Below are 22,751 nucleotides of genomic sequence, written 5' to 3'. Positions count from 1 at the left end.
AACAATAATGTATACTAGTCCAGCGCAAATGAACGGCACATATAAGTGAACCAAGATAACAAAAATACAAGACTAGCAATGGCCAGAGGTTCCTGGTTTGGGACAGACGCAAACATATGGCGAGGTAAAACATGTTTATGAGATTTCAACCCACCTTATACATCTAGACAATATTGAGTAAAAAATACACAGCAATAGGCACAGTGAAACTTATTTTAGATTCAAAATCGACAATATGAGCATGAAACTTATCAAGTACTTTCAAGGAATGTTTATCACTCCAAGAGTAATCAATTTAACTATTTTTAAATGCCTTATTTGAACAAAGCCTTACATTTTTTTGTATTGTACCTAGAGTAGTAGTAAGTAGAATAGACAGTTTAGTAATTGACTAATGGCTTGAAGACGAAACCCTATATTTGTAAGATGTTTTGTGCAGATTCGGAAGCCGGTACATAGTTTAAACTTTCATATTATTCGGTGTTGCTTTTAAAGATGAAGCTAACAGTTTATGTTTGTTACACATGTCATTTTCCGGAAATTAAGTCAGTCGTTATGTTGGGGAATGCATGATTTCCTTTTGCAGAACCTCAATATAAAAAATATCAGCCGGGACAAAAACAAATGTATTTGCTAGTCATACATGATACTATACAGAAGATAGCATGACAAATCTAAATCAATCACCTTTTAAGTTATATTGAATAGCTTTAAAATGCATTTGCAAGAATACAAATTATTCACCGAAAAAAATAATTTGTTGGGAAAAGTGTCTCAGTGTTTGATTTCTTCACAATGGGTTAATAAAGTATTCTCTTGACACGTTCTTTTGATGCTTATTTAGCATGAATCTGTCAGCATTTTGCACTCGATGTTTTCAATAGAAGACTTAATATATAACAACTGCATTTTTGGGGGAAGTAACCAAATATTTTTATGTTCCCTTTAAATGGTGTAGATTTAAACATGTAAATTTGACGGACTTGTGTTGAATTGGCTTATCCATTGTTTGTTTAGCCAAAAAATACAATTGATACGTGATCACTTCAGTTTTTCCAATCGCGTCGAAATTAGCAAATGTAAAATCACAAACTTAAAACATTAATTCCACATTGAACAGTTCAGAAACCATTCGATTGTATTAAATTTGTTCTGTCGCTTTTATAGCTTTTTTTACGATATAGGTTTTGCTAATTATTCAAAGCCTCTATTTTGCCACTTCGTCCGATTTTTAAAAAAAATGTAACCCTGCAAAAACTAGACTTTGTTAAGAGAAAACTGCATTCAAATTGTCACAATATTAGTAACGTAAGCGTGCAAGTGATACCAATGCATGATTCGTCCTCTTAAGAATATCAAAATGTTATTTATTTAGAATCAGTTGTTCATTTGAGGATACACACTGTAACATTGTCCGACACGAGGTTATTGACCTAGTGAAACATGTGTTAATCAAAGAAACATATTAATTCGATGATACAGAACTAAAAGGTTTTGAACAGTTTAAACATAACCTTAACAGATGTATATTTACTGAAAGTGTATTGTATGAACAGATCTGAATTTACCGCACTGGATATGCTGAATATTTTCGACAAATGAACATGTTACAAATTTATTGATAAGTTTTTTTTAAAGACAATCCATAACAGTACAAAGTACAAATTTTATAGCCATCTACACCTCGAAGACAAAACTCCTTAGCTTACAGTGCTATTTAATGTTGATGTTGACTACAGAAGTGAAATGCAACGTCGCCAGCAAATGCATATATAGTGATCTGTCAACGTTATTGGGAAGCCAAAATTAATAAATTGATCATGAATGTGTCAAGTTCAGGTAGTTATTCTGACATCTTGACTTTCAAAAATTAATGGGGTATTTTTAACAATTTCATCTAAACCTTATTTAAATTATCATTATGATTAAGTAAGGATATCTCAACAAAATTGCATTGTTTCAATTTGGATCTTGATATACGAAAATTTACCAGTTCTGTCTTTGACATGGACTTTACGTAAAATCTGTTAATTGTATTTGTACTGCTGAAAACAAACAAAAGGAAACTCTTTTAAATTGACCTTTTAAAAAGCCATTGAAATCCAAGACTAATATTGCTACACATGGCTTACCTACGTGTTTATCAATTGTTGTTACGTCAAATCGCATAACTGCTATTGCTGAGTTGATAGGAGTATTGCAAAAACATATTGAAGGACAGTTGGTTTGATTTTGAAAACGATATCATATTTGCTTCACATATGTGCAGTGTTTGTCCAATGCATGACCACACAATGTCATGTTGGTGTAAAACTATCCGGTTACACGCAATGTGTCTTCCTAAACCATTCGTCATTGTTTAATTAAACGCAATGTATTCTCTGTCAGGTTCTACCTAGACGGTTTTAGACCTATTGTTTGATCAATGTCAAAAGCTGTAACACGCGTTTGACAACCCGAACATTTCATCTCAAGCTTACTTGGTGGGGTTAACCCTTTAATGTCGAGTGCTCTAAATCTGTGTTAAACTTTTTATCTTTTAATGTTTCAAAATGTATGTTTGGTGACTTACCCCACTTATCACACTGGCTTGGCTGCTGGATTCTAATTATTGTCACATTTACCCATCTGTTGGTTTGAGTTGCACACACAGTTTTCTTGATATAATGGAACTATAAACACTGTCCTACAAATTTAAGGTTTGGATTGTGATATAATCAGGTTTAAAACACTATTTTGTTAGGAAAATTTCTGCCTGTACCAAGTCGCTTTTTTTCCATTTGTTCAGTATGTTAGTAACGTTTGATTTTGAATTTAGCTTGTAGTTTGGTATTTTTCTGATACTTTTTTACTTCACCACAGTTTGAAGTTTAAAGAACTGCATAGAACGAAAGTTCATTACGAAAATACATAGGGTGTGTGTACAACTGATGGTATCTTGTTAATTTATTTAAATAGTAGTTTGGTTAACATTTTAGTAATGGTATTTTCAGCTGTACATAGAAAACTTCTGTTTCCAAGTAACCAGTCAATTTTGGAATTTGATGTTGATACGGCCATTGTGACTGTGCTTGTTGGACATGGAGGAAGTGTTGTGTATTCTTTGGACTACGACTACGAAAACAGAAATGTTTATTTTCCAAGACATTCATTTTCGGATATTGTGCGGTAACGTTACTTTTGTATATTGATTGAATACCTAACAAAGTGTTTAAGTATTCAAATTAGATAAATTAGGTTTTCATTACGCTATGAACAAAATATCTAAACAAAAAACCTCTGTGAATATTTTGCAATTACAACCATGTTTTACTTTTACTCGATTTAAAAGATTAAGAAAATATATTCGAAATCAAAGGTAACGATTGGTCGAATAGATTGTGGATATTGATCAAATTTATTTCTGTATTTAATATGCTAAATGAATATTTCAAAGTAGGTTTTTTTTTTATGTACAGTTACTTTAAGACTATTGCGTATCGGTGAATAATCTAGTCTCTTGATAAAGTGCAAAATAAACGTAAATTGATTTGTGAATATTTTACAGGGAGCGCACAGATAGTTATAAAATTCTATATATTCATGATGTAAACGTTTTATCCATTTATATGTTAAAATGTTAATACGAATATGGTAACTTTTATGCTTTTCGGATATCTTGGATAACATTTAAATTAGACATGCTCACATGAACAGTTTTTTTAAATTTTCAATTCACGATTACACAGTATCAATTAGCATTGTTCGGTGCATCTACTCTATTTGAACCGGACCATTATATGACTACAATAACTGATGCAATACAAGTTGTGCTAATATTATCTACAGTCTATCTGAATTTAATGGTCGAAGGAGGGTGAATTGCTCATACTTTAATCGTCCAATAAGACGTAGCACCTGGAAAAGAATACATGCTTCGATTGGCGTAGTTATATCAAATGAAACGTTATAAATGTTTTGACGGACGAACAGATGACGTACGCAGAGTTCAATATCATACATTGTTGTATAAAACAAGTGAGTTATATATGTATCCATTTTTCACAATTTCATTTTCTCGACATTTAGACAATCTAGAACTTCACTGTTGATTAGATTTCAATTTTCAATTATCATGATTATATTTCGAAAATTTATAAAACAATAAAGATCATGTATATTTTCCTTTGTTTTCTTGGTCAAAATAAAAAATGTTATGTATTAGGTCATCATATGTTTTTTACTATTTTAAATGTGGATAGATTTCTTTGTGAAAACATACACAAATGTTTTATATCGCCAAAAAAAAAAAAAAGGGAAAAAAAAAAAATGATTTTGTTATAATATTCTTGCAATAATAGGTTTTCTAAATTTTATTCAAGTGTTATTACTCAAATAATTAAAAACAGCACAAAACCAGCTCGTACATGAATTTCCGTATTTTCTGGGGGTGTTATACGACAAGAAAAACATTAAAATATGCATTATCTATAACATAAACTGTTTATAATGGCTGTAATTTAAGATACATTTTCCTTGAAAACTGATATTCATGTTGAAATTCTAATTTTGTTACAAGTAAATTTCAAAATGCACCAATTCGTGTTAGATTGAATTTGAAATGATTTTGTGATATACATCTTGAGGATGAGTTCTTTTGACGTTACAGTCTCGTTGAACTCTCGTTCTGGAATTATTTCCAAAACATGTGATACAAGTGGAAAATATCAATGAATTTAAAAAAATGTTATAATCAAACTCAACTCTGTGAAAAAATTGCGTATTTACAATGAGTAGTTTTTGAGTAATCAATTTTTCAAATCTTATTACCAATCAAGTCAGTCTTTTTAGCCAAAATTTTGAGAAAATGGGTGAGGGGTACAAGAAATGATTTTACCAGAAACATGTACATTCCATATCACTTTTTCTTTTCAAATTTCTTAGATAGGTATTTTTTTCAATCATGTATAACAAAGAAGTTGAAATAATATGCATTTTGTTCTTAAAACAGAGAAAAATCACAAATTTACAAAATTGACAGCATGGTTAATTTTACACAAAAAAGCATCAAAATATGATAAAACTTTCTTATATTAACACCTACCTATATTTTTTTTAAGTTAAATTTATTTAGATTGGTCCACTTCATCTTTATTGAAAGTATGAAAAAGAGTTTATTTGTGGAATTGTGATTTTTTTTCACGATAATAGCCCAAAAATAGGTAAAAATTGATGAAAAATGGGAAAATCATCAAAATTGGGTACTTTCAAAGGGCCGTAGCAAAAAAAGAAGTGCACCACCATATGATTTTTTCTTCACCAATTATTTTTTTACAGTCATATAAACCCAAAAATTAGGTTAAGAAAAAAAGTTTAATTCTAAAAGTTTTTGGCTCCTCAGAGGTGTACATCCTTAATTCAGCGAGGTCAGATATTTTTAACTACCAGAAATGATAAAAAAGAAACATCGTCAATGCATAACATAACTTTCAATTTCTTTTCTAGATTTCCATATCCCTCCAAGAACATAACATTACAACATGTTGTGAATTCATCGACTCCAGCAGGTGTGGCTGTTGATTCCGCAAATGACCATGTCTACTGGGTTAATGGTTAGATGACAAACTTTTTAGATGCAAAACAGACGGAACAAACATAGTTGTTGTATCTACAGATTTAAGCAACGCTTTTATGATACGACTAGATCTTACAAACAGGTATTACATATGAAAATAGTTGTAGCATTGTCTTACGTGAATCTGTATGAAAGGGGTACATGTAATGTCGAAGATAACTGAATGCAACCTGTCATTTGCAAACATGACAGTTACAACCAATAAAGAATTAATATCTTTACCTTCTAGATCATCTGAGTTCAATCCCTTTTGTTTTTGCAGGGATGCTAAATTCATAGCTTCTTTTGTTGTGTCATGTGTGTTATATGTATAAAAAGAAGATGTGGTATGATTGCCAATGAGACAACTCTCCACAAGAGACCAAATGACACACAAATTAACAGCTATAGGTCACCGTACGGCCTTCAATAATGACCAAGCCCATACCGCAAAGTCAGCTATAAAAGGCCCCGAAATCACAAATGTAAAACAATTCAAACGAGAAAACTAACGCCCTAGTTAATGTACAAAAAAAAAAATGAACGAAAAACAAATATGTAAAACAGCAACAAACGACAATCACTGAATTACAGGCTCCTAACAATTTTGCCCATTGTCTCATTTTCTGCAGTTTACTTTTATACTAATCTTGATATGTTTTTTTCCGAATTTTGACTTATCCATTAGTAGGTTTGTTTTTTTTTAAATAAATAATATTAATATAAAATTAGTATTAATATAAAATGTTCATTGCATAGATAAAAGTAGATATTTCGTTCATTTTAATTTATAATTTTTGTAAAAATCAGAAATTTAAATATAACTGTCACAAAAACGCATTGTTTACCCTTTGTTTACAAACACATACATATGTTACATGATTCATTCAGCGGGGGAAAAAGCCAGACCATACATTGTACACATATCGATTAAACATTTATCAAGATATTGGTCTCGCTATATAGGAGTTATTGCGATTCATTTTTGATTGTATGGTTTTTTATCTTTTGTTTCGATTTTTGACCCAGCATATATCTCGTATATATATTTTTTTTTATCAAATACAGCTCATTGATTCTTAACATCAACTTCAAAATGTTCAATCACAATCATTACAGTTTGGAAAAAGTATCAAAACACTCTACATAAACATCCTCAATGATCGATTAAATATCGACAACATGTTTGTATTGAACTCTTTTTTTAAAAAAGAATAACACAAACCAAGGGATTAGGAGACATAACTCAAAGATTTATGGAAGAAAAAAAGATATTCCAACAACAAATGCTACGAATGCGATATTATGAAAATGAAAGACTCGTTGCTCAACAACATGTATTTTGAGTTTGATTAAAAGGTGTTTCAACAAACTGCCGTTAATCAAATACGAATAATAGTGCGCTCCAATTAGTGGATTCGGGAGAAATATGTGTTCTTGTTCATTGATCTTAAAAGAATAGAAAAATGAGAAAAGTCGTTATATAAATTGTTTCCTAGTCCATATCTTAAATAGTTAATAGAGTTTGAATTTGAATGATGCATGTTTAACAGGATATGCTAACCTTGTCAACATATTTGGTTTCGTTGTTTAGGAGTTATTGTGATTCTTTTTTTATTTGATTTTTTTGTTGTTTGTCAACATATTTGGTTTTGCTGTTTAGGAGTTATTGCGATTCTTTTTTTATTTGATTTTTTTGCTGTTAATTAAAATAAAATTTTCGAGTTATTGACCGAGCGAGTATCTTGTTTGTATTTTTCTATATTAAATACTGTTCGAACGTTTATCATATTTGTTTATGCAATTGCCCTTGGTGTTTCAATAGGATATCAGTTATCATATGTTTTTGTAATACTATCGTAAAATAGTGAAAAAAATGACACATAAGTGATAAGTAATAATTATTTTGCTCCGACTATTTGGGGACAAAATACACAAAGTGACAGAGTACCTTCCTTCTTTTTTGTTTAAATCTGCATGTTTATATATCCTTTCATAAGTACTAAATTATATAAGGTAGTAACATGCACATAGACACACAGACACACACACACACACACAGACACACACACAAATGAATGACCCGTTATACGAAATCTATTATATTTCAGATGGATGTATATAGGATACCCCAATGCAGGAATATTCAAGTTCAGATTCAATTTAACTGATACTCGTAAGATTGCAAACTTTACCGTTTGGACTCACTGTATGGATATAGGTATGTGTCATGAATAATTGTCTTTTGTTCAAATTAATGTAAATTTACAAGTTTGGATCTGTTTGTCTCGCTCTTTCTTCCTTCCATCCATCCATTATTTCTATATATCTCTATATATTTTTTTATTTATGTAAAAACATATAAAAACCACTATTAAAACATTAAAGATCTGAGACTACAGGCCTTCTTGCGTGCCTCTTTTATGCATATATGTCTATATATGGAAAAACCTATAAATATAAACCTAAAACATACAAACATATATTGTAATTAAATTAAACAATGAAACTAAAAAGCTGACATCATGGACATAATACTAAAGATTGCCCAACAATATATATTAAATGTAGGTAAATATTACGTAAACCATTCACAATGTGATGGTCAATTAAACGCATTATTTAGGGAAACAAAATCATACACAAAGAATGAAAACTATGCATTTCTTGTTTTTAATTATTTCGGGGTGTTTAACGTCCTACAAAACCACTTTACTAGTATTCCATATACCAATGACCGAATTTATGATCAATGTGATTTACTCGAACAATCATCAATGGTACTTACTTATAGGCAATTGGTGTTTTCAAAAAGACGGTTGGTGTACGACTTTAACACACACCCAACATACAATCGGCCATATTATATATCGTTCAAAAGATAATATATTATATGGACTTTTTGTCTTGCCTGGTTTCAATAATTCGTACGGTGTCGATTGTGTTGAATCAAGGTCAAATGGTCTATAATGGCGCAATTAAGATTTTAACTATAATTCTATTTGGAATTATAGTATTCTTTACTACTATGTTCTGACATAATTTTTAGAAAGAAACTACTATTAAAGAATATGGGTATTCTGTTTAATTCTTGCGAAATTTAGAATGCAAGATTTACAGGACTTTGTAAGTCTTTAAAAGTTCCTTCGAAAATGATTAAAGTGCGCTAAAAGCAAAATATTTTTATATGTTTGAATAGTTATATGGTGAAAATACAACAAAATATCGTTTATAGGTGAACGGATTTGTTTTTTTGTCATTTTAAACTGCAATCAATATATTATTGGTCAGGAGTCAGCCTTCTAATGAAGCGTTTGCAGTTGCTCTAGATACCAACATCTGCAAATAGGTATAATTTTTCTTTCAGTGCTTAGATAACACATTGCTTGCTGTCAATGTCAGGAAAAATACCATATTCAATACAAGGGGTTATAAAAGTGCGTAAGGAATATGCATGGTATATGCGATACAGTTGTATGTCCGATTAAAAAAATGTTAAAAAGGCCAAATAAAGTTTAAGAGCATTAAGGCCCACTATTCCGAAAGGTTTTGCCAAATACAAATGCAACTGCATGTAACTGCATTATTTTTTTTTACAAGGACATTACGTAGTTTGATAGAGTTTCCTATCATGGACAAGCACAAAGAACATTGTCAGTGTCTGTATGGATTTTTATGATTGGCGGCTGTGTAATTAACGAGAAGCGTACGTGATTGTAATTTAATGATGACAACAAATTCCTCTGCACAAAGTGAACTATGTTTTTTTTTTTTAACAACATAATAATTTGTATTTATCAAATCTTGATTGTAAGACATTTCATCAAGAGTCCAAGCTTCTCTTGATTTACCCTATTACACTTAACTGATTATCCAGGGAAATAAACAGCTGATCCAAATTATTAACTTATAAAAATAATATAAACATGCACAATTGTCCTATACAGAGACTGATTATTGCTAAAATTCTTTTAATTGACAATAACATTGGACATGTTGATTTATATCTATCAGTGTCTACTCTCTTATTAAATTAATTTTCAAAAATACTAAAGACATCAACAACATATGTTCTCTGCTCGGATACATAATATGACTTATAAATAGAAAAACTAAATACCGTTATTAGATAATTCAAAAAGTAATATTTACGATCTGTGATTTTATATCCAAATATAAGATGTTGTAATTTAATAACAAAATCGATTTTACTTCTTTTAAAGAGGTCATAGATTTTTTGCCAATATCTAGTCAAATATGTACAATGCAGAAAATATTGTGCATAATCTTCTTATATAAAAATACACTTATCTGTCTTAGTTACTTTCCACTGCAATACAGTTTTTTCGTTGGAACAATATGTTGTAATAATTTCCAACTAAATATTTTTAATTTATTTTCAGTCATATATTAAAAAATAAATCGGTACAATGAATTCATATTTTGAGTTTCTTGTATTTCTAGGATTGTAAGCCATCTGTTTATCCCTATTGATGGCTTTAGTTTTGTACTTAATAAAGAGTTATATAACATTTTATTTGTTAATAATGTAGTCTCAGTATAATGATATACCATATAATCTTATTTCTCTGAATATTAACTGTAGTGTTAACAGAATTTTCTTTTTGAACAACTTGGATCCATTCTTCTTGGATATATTTTTTTAATTTATGAAATTCAGCGGTCCAGTTCAATTAGAACTTTAATTTGTTTAGAATGTAGATTTTTATCATCTAAAATATCATTTATGTAAATCAGATCACTGTTTATCAAGTTCTCATATATAATTAGTTTATTTCCAAATTTTATAAAATGTATTTCCCCGTATTAGTTGTTTTCTTATATCTAGTTTATCACTTACCTATCTATTTACCCATGATGATTTTAAAGCCACAAAATAACTTTTAACGTCAACAATTTTTAACCCCCCTTTTCATATGGACTTATCATCAGGTTTCTTTTAACTTTGTCTGGTTTCCCATCCCAAATATATTTTTATAGTTACTGATTTCTATCCCTTTTAGATAACTTTCTGAAGTTATACAGACGCTTTCCAAGAAGGTAAACAAAGGCAATATTAAAGTCTTTATAATAAGGATGTTTCCTAAAATTGCAAGATTTCGTTTTTTCCATATCACAAACAATTTATTCATGTTTTCTTTTTTACAATTCCAATTTAATTTTGGCATTCCTCTTCACCATGTCTGAAAAACACCCCTAAAGCTTTAATAGTTTTATCTTCCCTTTTAATTCCAACAATTTTATCTTTACACGATTTCAATTCCCCAATCCTCACTCCCTTTGTTTTATTTCTATTTAATAATAAACCTGAAAAAGAACTTTTCTATTTCGTTCATTGAGTAACCACATCGTTTTTATCCTTCCAAAAAAGTGTTGTGTCGTCTGCTAATTGCTAAATCTTAATACTATGACTTTTCCCATCTAGTTTTACATTTATTTCTTTTACATTTTTATTATTTCTTGATCTCTGGGGCATAATTTAAACAGCTAAATGTTCCCCGTGAATTTTTTTAAGTTTCTGATACCCACCCATTGTTTATAACACATGTTTGTTTATCTCTGTGTATTGTTTAAACTTAGTAAATAAATAATTCGTTAAAACCAAAATGCTTCAAAGTCCCAAATATAAAATTCCATTCCAATGAATCATATGCTTTTGCCCCCTGAATTTTGTATGTGTCTGCATAGTCTATTACATCTTGAATTTCTCTCAGATTAAACTCAATAAATCTATTTTTAACATGATCGGCCTGATCTTCATTGAAAATTTTTGGAAGTAAAATTGAGAATGGAAATGGGGAATGTGTCAAAGAGACAACAACCCGACCATAGAGCAGACAACAGCCGAAGGCCACAATGGGTCTTCAATGCAGCGAGAAACTCCCGCACCCGGAGGCGTCCTTCAGCTGGCCCCTAAACAAATATGTATACTAGTTCAGTGATAATGGACGTCATACTAAACTCCAAATTATACACAAGAAACTAAAATTAAAAATGATACAAGACTACCAAAGGCCAGGGGCTCCTGACTTATGACAGGCGCAAAAATGCGGCGGGGTTTAACATGTTTTTTTTTAGATCTCCCCCCTCCCCCCATACCTCTATCAAATGTAGAAAAAACAAACGTACAACAGTACGCACAGTAAAACTCAGTTAAAGAGAAGTCCGAGTCCGATGTCAGAATAGGAAACAAAAGAAAATAAACAAAATGACGATAATACATAAATAACAACAGACTACTAGCAGTTACTGACATGCCAGCTCCAGACCTCAATTAAACTGATTGAAAGATTATGTCTTCATCATATGAATATCAGGCACAATCCCTCCTGTTAGGGGTTTAGTATTATACCGTCATAACATATATGAGAAGAACATAACCCGTGTTATGCCAACAACTGGTTTTAGAATAAATATGTGTAATTCCGATGCAAAGACCCTATAAGTGAATCATTATTAAAGTACCTGTTTTAATCTTTGAGCTAGCACATATGACAAAAGTTTAAAATCTGTATTTAGAAGTGAAATGTGACGATAGTTTTCCAAAAGTAAACGATCTCCTTTTTTGAATATCAAAGTTGATATACTGGTACGTTATGAATATGATAAACTTTATCTATTTTAGCCGGTATTGAGAACATATACAATTAATAATTTAAGTTTATCCCACAATTGTCTATACAATTCTACCGTAATCCCATAAAGCCCTGGAGATTTATTTAATTTCATTTTATAAATACCTTATGTGCATTTCTCTACTGTATCTTTTCCATCACGTATCAGTTGATATATTTTTCAGTTAAATTTTACATTATACAAGTATTCATAGATTTTTTGTAATTTTATTTAGTACATTTTCTTGATTAGAATTAATTTCCCATCATCTCCTTTAAGCTTACTTATAGATTTTGTTCACTTGCCTCTCACTAGTAGCAATATTTGAGTCTGAAACGGTCATTTTGGTCTGATCAAGTCTTAATCGACTGGATTTACTGCTAGAGAAAAACGTCAAGACTTTTTCAGACTTTCAGACGCTGTCACGATATACCGTGTTAAGTCCGTTCAGTCATGTCAAGATAAACAAGACAGATTGTTCTTGCATCCGATTAAGACTTGATCAGACCATGTTCAGATCAAATCAGACTAAAGGTAAAAATGCTGTTTAGACTTTGTAAGATCGTGTTCAGTCGTGTTAAGATTTTAAATATTCGGATGCAAAACGGGCGACACTTTCTCTGTGTTTATTAGGGGTTGTTTCCCTTTTATGATTAAAATCGGAAAAGAATGGAGGGTATTCTTTTGTGGTCTTTTAATGTTATGTTGTATGTCTATTAATTAAATAACGTTTGCAAAGTTGCAATTCTTTTTTTTCCGATGTTATTTCACGTAAACATTTAATTGGTTATATAAGAAAAGAATAATTGGTGTAACCGGAAAAGTGTGCAAGTCATAAAAACTTTGCAGTCGTGCTTTCTTGCATTAAGTAATTTAGTATTTATTCGTTCCGTCTGTAAAGATATAATGATTAGTAATAAATATCAAAAATGTTCTTAAACACATTTTCGTCTGTGATTTAAAATAATTGTTCTTACCCATATAAAATTAGTCAAGGAAAATATATTCTGAGTATCTTATTTACTTTATATTTTCTAATTTTTGACAGATGACAGATGTTTGGTGAAAGTTATTTACATTTTAATATACGGATTATCTGAGCATTCAACCGAAACGGACTGTCAAACACTATCTTAATAATTATAAATACCCGTGCAACGCTGTGACTGTTTTATCCATGGAAGTTATGTGAAATATGTTGCCATGTTTTATCATATATAAGGATACACCGGATAAAATTATTACATTTACAAATTATACAACATTATTTCAAAATAAATGCAACAAGAATGCAAGCATATTTCAAAAATCTAGGTAACAGTTTATATTTAGTATAGGTACCTATAAAACCCGATTTTGATACTTCTCTGACCTTTTTAAGCATCAAGTCTTTTTTAACAAGAACTTAAAAAAAAGAATAAACTATATTATAGAAAAATATAACATAGAATAAGTTATGAAACAATTATTAAAAAGAAAATGTACATAATTATACATCTAGTTTACGGTTTATATTTCTGTTTCGTAGCAGATTTGTTTTATATAGCACCCGTGTAACTTCTCATTTCAAAAACAAAATGTCAAAGTGGCTTGGTGCCTAAATGGCTTCATGGTGCTTCAAAAAACATATCCTTCTAATGATTAAAATCTAATAAATCTTCATTTATCAAGGCTAATGAACAATTTCCCAAACTGTAAAAAGAAAATATGTAATAAAAAGTAATTATTTCAAGATTTGTCTCTTATATAATCAATCAATTGTCAACAAATTATATGTGACTTTTTGTCCTATCAAATTTGTAACTTTCTGTCCTGTGACTTTCTTTCCGCTGTCCGTTAAAAAGGACCTCCCGCACTCAGGGGGAGAAAACTGCCGAGACTACCAATGCTAATTGTTAGATAGAATAATAAGTACATCAGTCATTCTCAATTTTATATTTACATAATCAAAATATGCATGCTGGTGCTTAAAAAAATCTGTTTCAAATGTTTAATTTAAGGAATGCTCTGATTTCAAAACTTAAATCTTCCTCTGTTGCTTTCGATTGATATCATTTGCATATCATGTAATATTGTTCGTTGAACATTCAACTATCTTAGCCAAGCATGTGCACTTCGGAATGCAATCTATAGAATATTTTAATTTTCTTTCAACAAAATTTCCTACTTCAATTTGCTACTCGTCTACAAAAAAATACACATTTATTATTTCATTTTTGCCATCGAACTTCCTGATAGATATGGTTTTTTTTTTATCTATCTATCAGGTAAATATCAAAAATGAATCCAGAGTTTTTCAAGTACATTGACGGTTGTGAATTAAAGATTAGTTACTTTATGGAAAACTCATTTACCTGAATGGTAATATTATCGTTAGTCTTTCTTTTAATAATTTGATAATTTTTCCTCTTTTGCAAATTATAGATAAAGAATAAAATGAAAATTTGTTTTCGATTGCATTCAGGCAGAGAGAAACATATTTTTTTTTTTATTTCAAATAATTACGGAAGATTTTTAGTATGGATATAAAACAATTCTTAATCTTTTCCAATTTGCAAATATAATTCGGTGTTTTTTTGTGTTTTTTTTTGCACATGGTTGATGAAAATTGTATGATCTAACTTCTTTCAGAGGTCTGTTAAACCTTGAAAATATGACAATTCCGTGAATCACACGTTGCTACATAGAATTCTTGCAAAATTCAGAAACTTGCAGTACGGTTATATTTTATATTTTCTCCGTTGAAAAAGAAAGTGTTAAAATAAGAAGGTGTAAACATGAAAGGGGGAGGGTTGTTACACGACACGTTCTTCGCAATTTAATGTTGAACGAATAGAAGCTTTCTTACTTTTTCAAATATCGAATACACAATCAAATCACTAACTTATCAATTTTTGCAATAATTGTTTTATTGACAGGTTTCTGGAGGCATTTGTTTGGACATCAGATTAATGTAGGCGTGGGAATGTATCACTTTTATCCAATCAGCTGTCTTATAAAACAAACCTGTATGCGACGATGCTTGAACATTGTCGGCATAGTTTTTTTATAAAGAATTCTACATTAAAAGGATATTGTTGCCACTGTGGTCTTGTCATATAAAAATAGACAACGCTTATACCTATATATATATATATATATATATATATATATCTTCCACTGAGTATATTCATGGCTTAAGGGAAAGAAAGCAATAAATTAACTCGATAACCCTTTCAGTTTGTCATAAACTGATTGAAAAGTTGAGTTAAAAAGTAATCAAACGGAACTCAAACTGTTTGAGAAGTGGGTTACACGTCAATATGACAGCAATCGAACGACAAAAACAACATAAGAACATCAAGAGGGCAACATATACATGTATAGTCTTCTACAAGAAACAGGTGTTTACACAATATATCAAGTTCTAAATTGTCACGAGTTTCTAAAAAATTGTGAATACATAAAACCAAAACAATTAAAGATCTGAATATAAAAATAAAAATAATAATTTGAAAGGTAACAATATTTTACTACTTCAAGGCATAAATTTCCTTTTCTTTAACCCACAAGAGAATTAGCCATGGATTATTTCGTCCGCATATTTTCCAAACGGTCGTGTAGATTGATGTCGTCATGTTTTAAAACAGAAGTAGGGTCACCCGAACCATACAGATTAAATGATTTTTTTTAATTCAACATCTATAGTTGCAATCTAACTTGAGTATACATCTGCTAATTTAATGATAAAACATAGAAAATTGTTTAGGTTTTTTTTAAGTAAAGAAAATGTTTGTCTCGAAAAAAATACCCTCCCCCCCTTTCCAAAAAATATTGGTCATTGACCTAAGTGGGGGCTAAAATTTGGAGACAGAGGGCCGACTGCCATTAACAACAGACGACCAACAGCAAACAATTTGAAATGTATGACAGTCGACGACGGACTCTAAATGATTGCACTGAATAATTTCAACTACCACAAGATACCCTATGGATTTATTTATATATATACACATGTATACTTGAACTCATTTAAGAGATATATTTCTGGAAAAAAACTAATTCAGTATGTTTACAATACAAACAGACGACATACACCAAGTGATGGATTAAATTGTAGCTTTTACTGTTCAATTAATTTTTCCAGTTATTTAACTGCTAAATCCGGTGGACTTATTTCGTACGACATGTACATAAATCAAATACTCGTTTTTTTTTATTCATTAAATTGAGTTTCAGTTTTTATTCGGGACAACATTTTATTTGATACGAAATTATCAATTTTGGAGTTGTTTCATTTATCAGTACAAAAAAAAAACACAAAAAAAAACGTTTTATCGGCTTACTATGCAGCAACGAGAATGATTTAATGAGACCTGTTATGGTCAAGGTTGTATGAACAATATATTCTTTAACTAGTATAAATTGCAATGATTTTTACATGTAAACTAAAGAAATATTAGCAAAAATAAGTGCCTTGTATTTTTACAGAGATCGAACACAAATTCCCGCCACTATAAAAAATTCTTCATTTTCGTATTTGTAATTTTTAAAGGACCAAATTCCCTTTTCTACAATTTAGCGCACAAGGTATATTTCGACAGCACGCTAGGCTATAATCTATTTTCCTACTTTATTTCTTCATTCTCCATTCAGGCTAAGCGGAAAAAAAACCAATATGAAATTTAATAAAATATTCTTGCATCGGAAAACTCGTGGAATAAAACATGTATATATACAGACCTTCTAAAATTCAAACTGACCTATTTTCCGTGCATTCATCGTGCATCGTCCGTTCTGCGTGCGTGCATTGTTCATTCATCGTGCATTCAACGTGCGTGCGCTCATCGTTCATCATTCTGTGTGTTTTCCATTCAACGTGCGCTCAACGTTCATTCATTCTTAATCGTGTTAAGTGCGTTCAACGTTCATTCATTCTCAATTGTGTTTAGTGCGCTCAACGTTCATTCATTCTTAATCGTGTAATGTGCACTCAACGTGTGTTAATTCTAAATCGGATGATATTCATTCAGTCTTTAGTGCATTTTGTAAGATGACTTTACAGTCTTGTATAACCATAACTGATTGGAAAACTTTTTTTTTAATTGCGAGAAACTAATTTTTTCATCTACTTGTACATGTGTATCATGATGTTATAGAAATGGGTTTACTATTATGTAACTTTATCTTTATTCAATTGCAATATATTTGAAACAGCAAATATCAAATCTCTTGTTCTCGATTTTGGGTTAAAAACTTTACTTACGTCTATAATTGAGTCTGAAAATTAAACCCATTAGTGTAAGAATTAGATCTTTAAGCTGACAAATGTTTGTCTCTCAACGGGATTTGAACTCACACCTTTGATACACTGCAGCACCAATCGCAATATGCATGTATATATATATTTTGGACATCTTATTAATAACGTTCAACTTGAGTCATTTCTCCAATGTTGAACTATGCTAGATTAAAGTTCTGAACGCTTATTTGGCAAATTCATATTCTACTTAGATATTTTCAATCATTTAGGTTTTGATAAATACCATGAAAGATATCAGATTTGTCCCAGTTCCTGGTGGTCACATGCATGTACATGAGGGTATTTCATCAAGAATATACAATATACAAGGTTGTCGGGTGAATGTGGATTGCGGATTAAGAAGTTGGATGTCAAACTTGAATAAACAAACTGAGGCAAAATTAACACGGATATGTATTTTCTCTTTAGCAACTTTTTTATTCTCTGTTCTTTATTTTAATTTAAACTAAGCTATAGATACGTTTTGTGGCATATAAAATAAAATGTAGTACGTCAGGTCTTGTGTGTATCCTAACCTAAGGATCGCTGTGGCTTTATAGCTCAAAACGGTATTATTTGTTTTGCCTGAGCATTTCTTTCTTCTTGATTTCATAATGAGAATAAATTCAGAAATCTGGAGTGAATTCGGAACACTTTACATTGATTAAATAATGAAATGTATGTTTCCGAAATTTACACAAGTCTAAATTCGGTTTTGACGCCCGGGGACACTGTCGTTTACAGTTAAGACGAAAATCTACACATGCATGTATGTTCTTATGAAAAAGAAGATGTGGTATGATTGCCAATGTTCATAATTATATCATGATTAATGTTCTCCCCTAATAATCCATCTAACAGTTGCCAATGGACGTTAAACAACCAACTATTAATTCATTCATCTTATCCATTTAGGTTTGTGATAATTTGTATATCAACTACATGATACAACTGCAGATTTACACTATAATTAGGAGGCCGAAATTGTTGCACTCATAAACCACTCATTCACATCCCTACGTCTTGATCCCCTCACAAAACAACACTTTAAGCACGATTGCCTTTATATACATGTAACTGCTTATACATCCTCTTGATTGAACTTACTTGAATAGTTGTCTCATTGGCAATTATACCACATCTCCTTATTTTTACATAAGAGCTAAATTCATCAAAGGCCAACTTAGTCTGAGGGAGCTGAAACCTTCATTTCTTAATATTTTTTTCTAAATTTATATACTGACAATTTACGAAATGTTTGTTATATATTTTTGTTTGTAACATAAGCATCAAAATATATCAGCTATGAAGATTTGTATACCCTTAAATAAACTCATATTTTCCTCAGGCAATATCCGCGGTAATAACAGTTAATACTTTAGTACAATAAAAACCATTATCAGGAAATCGGTATGAAAAGTGTTGCAATTATTGAAATCAAGTAAAAAGAAGTGTATATATATATGTATCAGTCGGAGGTGCAATGGGGACCCTGAAGTCTGATTGTCACGCTGAAGTTAGATGGTCTGCGCCGAAGTGCAGTGGGCCGTCCGATGGTGTGCGATGGTCTGTATGACCTGAGACTACTATAACACATATAGCAGTCTCAGATATGACGCGTGAAAGCTACAGATGTGCAGTATATTTGTTTCAAATTCAGTACATACATTTGCATTCATTAGTGTTATTGTCCATGTATCTATTAGTTACAGTTGCGTACTAAATGAGAGATCGTCCTCTTTGATTTTCTGGATGGTGAAATAATTCTGCGTTAACATTTTTCTTTAACTTGTTCCTCTCATTGAGATCCTCGTTTACCGTTATATTATCATGAATAAGAAGAGTCTGTGGACCCGTATGTGTTTAGGGAATGCATTTATTTCACGGTTCAAAGTCCTACATGCGTACATAGAATTTTACTCAGAACTCTGAAAGTTGATACGAGCACAGGTTATGCTTAAACCTCTTAATTCTAGATGTCAGATAACTTACTTGTGTTTGTGTTGGATTGCTGTCTGATTGACGCATACCCGCCATTTTAGTTTTTCATTTTTTGTTTAGGGGTGCATCCAGTTGCACCTTTTCATTCAAAATATATTAACGTGACGTAACCTTTAAAGATTCGTTACTTCAATATTTTAATTTTTTTTAGGGAAAACGAAACATCTTTTCGCATGTCGCACTTTGGGTAATTGTTAACCTTGTTCTCTTTGGCAAATATGGCCTTGAATTTCAATTTTGATATAAATATAAAAAAGCCACAAATTGATCACTAAATGGATATTTTTTAAAACCTCAAAAGCTAGGTAATACCAATCTTTTGATATAGGTTCCAAAATCAGCACGTTTTAGAGATTTTTTGAAAATACGATGGTTTTGTGCATTGTTCTAACCTAAAACATGAACAAATATAACTAAATAAACTAAAAATAAAATAAACAAATGTATTCTTGTCAGATCAAAATACCTTTAACATGCCAGTGCATTGATACAGATTATATTCTACTGAATTTTCTATATCGATAATATAACATTCGTTAGTATTACGTAATAAATATATAAATCCTGTGTCAGGTGAGAAGTGACAACGGGTGGTATGTATACTAAAATGTTTATCGTCTTCCCTTATACACGAGGGTGTGGATGGGGGTTTACAGAATAGAGAATAGTTGACAAAAATATAAAGAATAGAGAAAATGACCAAACAAATAAAAAATGGAGAATGAAGAGGTACTGAAATATAAAAAAAAAAGAATAATGGGCAAAAGTATACAGAAAAGAGAAAAATGGCATAAAAATAATAGAAAACAGAAAAAATGAATCCCTCTCCAGACCCTCATAGTCTGACATTAAGCTTTAGGGCAATTTTGGGCATACGATACAGTTTTGATCTCACGATGATTTTTTTTTACGAAAGTTTGCATTCAAGCTATTTCTAACCAAATCAATTTGAATATGAAATAAAAAGTATATCTTCATGTAAATAATAGAATACAGAAATAATGAACCCCTCTCCAGACCCTCTTAATCTGCCGATGACATTAAGCTTTAGGGCAATTATGGGCATACGATACAGTTTTGATCCCACGGTGATTTTTTTTACGAAATGTATACTTATGTAGTTTAAATAAGAAAAACGTCGGTGTTTTCTTTATAAAAGTTGGAACGAATCATCTTCATACAGTATAAGTGTCTACAAAAAGAACGAATTCTACAATATATAAAATTCTGTCAAAAATCAAACATTATTAAGGTTATCCTTAAAAGTGATGAGAATAATAACATACTTATTGAATTTCATCCAATTAAATTTTAATGCAAAAAGTTCTGAGAGAGAGTTTAATGTCTGACTATTAAGATTAATTCAGCAAATTGTTTTTGTCTGCAAAAACATCATAGAGAGAGAGCAAAAGAGAATGACAACCAATTGAATGTTTATTATTTAAAAAAAGACTCCATGTAATAGAAATAAAACGATTAATTATTTTACACTTTAAATTTCGATTCTCGAAAATTCGTCCGAAGAGATATTTTTATATTGAATTTGTCATTGTTTAAAATAGTTCCAATTTAGTTATATGCAATTATCTAGGGACCGTCGGGTTGGATTTTATCTTTCCAATTGAAAACGCATGTTTTAAACTCCCGGTTACGCTTGACCACAGAGATAACGCGTATTCGTTGATAAACATACTTACCGTGTCGACAACATCGGCGCGTGCCAACTAATTAAATACTTATTTGATTATTTATATCAAGTACGGAAATGACATTATGTAGCATGATATCATATTTAATAAGTAATAATTAACAATGCCATGACATGATACAATTTAGATTGAACAAATTCTTGTTCAGATCCAGGGACACAGATGTTCAAATTCTGAAATAATATAAAATGAAATGGCCATTCAAGACGTTTTGTTTATCTAAGAGGGTTTTCTTTTGTCTTTTAGTATTTTCTATATAAAAATACAAAAAAAGCACTAAGTTTAATAATATGAATTTTTAAAAAGTATTATCTGCAATTTTGCATCCACAATGCACGCTTATATTTATATATATTTCTTTTCTTCTAAGTTCTTCTTTTATGTTTACTGCTACTTATATATATTTCCAAACATTTTGATAAATCAACGAATGGTTTAAATGTATAAATGTTATAAAGTTATTATTTTTTTTTTGGCAACACAATATATTTTGTAATTAATTGATTATTCAATCTTTAAACACGTAAATGCATGCATAGAAGGCTTCCCTTAGATATGTGTTAGGTGATTCATGATTGATTTTTGCGTAATGTCCAGTAGCAAATATTTCATACATTTTTGGACGAAAACAAATGATCAAAAAATAGGTAAGGTTACAAATAAAGGGGGGAGGGGGGAACTCCCTTTTTTACCGTCACGATATGGCACAATAGTGCTGGAAGTAGCGTTAAACACCAACAATCAATCAATCAGTATTATCTTACCAATGTATCAAGATTGTTTTGTAACAAACGAAAATTTTTCTGTTTTTATTAACACCACTGGGCTTCCACTTGAAATTCCCACGGAAATTTATGGTCTTTACTTTAGTCTTGTGTTGTCATCCGTATCAATACAGAGTTAATCCAAATTGCAAATTGGAAGTGAGATTCAAAAACGTCTCGGATAAGTGAATGATGTATCTATGCCAGAACAGTAGTATTAAATATACAATATTAATATTGCACACAATTTTGTATACGTATTTCTAAAATAACGAAAAGGCTTCATAAGCATATGCGTGCCTAAGTTGTATGATATTGTTGGAATATATTTCTATTTTGAAAATCGTATGAATGTAATCTGTGTTAAATCTGGTGATGAATCAGTGGTCAGGGATTGTGACAGTGATCTTCCGTGTGAATTGGATTTGCAAATTTAAAAATAGTGTATTTGTTAATTCCTGTTCTCTAAGATGCCGTATTTTGTAAGGAATTAGCATCTGTCAGATGACATGTTACATTTGTACCATTACGCTGTTTTAAAGTGTCCGAATCACTTGCAAAGGATGAAAAGATGAATTGAGGACTATATTTGATTTAAAAATCTTCTTTTTGAGACCTTTATGTTTAATGCGATTTCATGTATGGACTAATAGCCAAAATGATTGCATGCATCCGTCCGTTTGGAACAAATCTTAACTTAAGTAGCTTGATGCATACAGGTCAAGTATTACAAGCCTTGACGATATTTAGATAAATTCTGAAATTGA

At 30.6% G+C, this 22,751-nt stretch overlaps 1 long non-coding RNA gene across 4 annotated transcripts in view; it reads left to right on the top strand.

Annotated features, from left to right (window-relative positions):
- Positions 1-22,751, top strand: part of LOC127706938 (uncharacterized) — a 63,462-nt gene that overhangs the window by 13,526 nt on the left and 27,185 nt on the right. For all 4 annotated transcript variants that reach the window (XR_007984660.1, XR_007984661.1, XR_007984659.1 and 1 more), the window contains exons 2-4: positions 2,994-3,168; positions 5,485-5,696; positions 7,705-7,814. This is a non-coding gene — a long non-coding RNA (uncharacterized LOC127706938). The remainder of the gene's footprint in view (positions 1-2,993; positions 3,169-5,484; positions 5,697-7,704; positions 7,815-22,751) is intronic.

Source organism: Mytilus californianus, unplaced genomic scaffold (assembly GCF_021869535.1).
Source record: "Mytilus californianus isolate M0D057914Y unplaced genomic scaffold, xbMytCali1.0.p SCAF_6, whole genome shotgun sequence".
NCBI lineage: Eukaryota > Metazoa > Mollusca > Bivalvia > Mytilida > Mytilidae > Mytilus > Mytilus californianus.
This window is presented reverse-complemented; position numbering and strand designations above follow the sequence as displayed.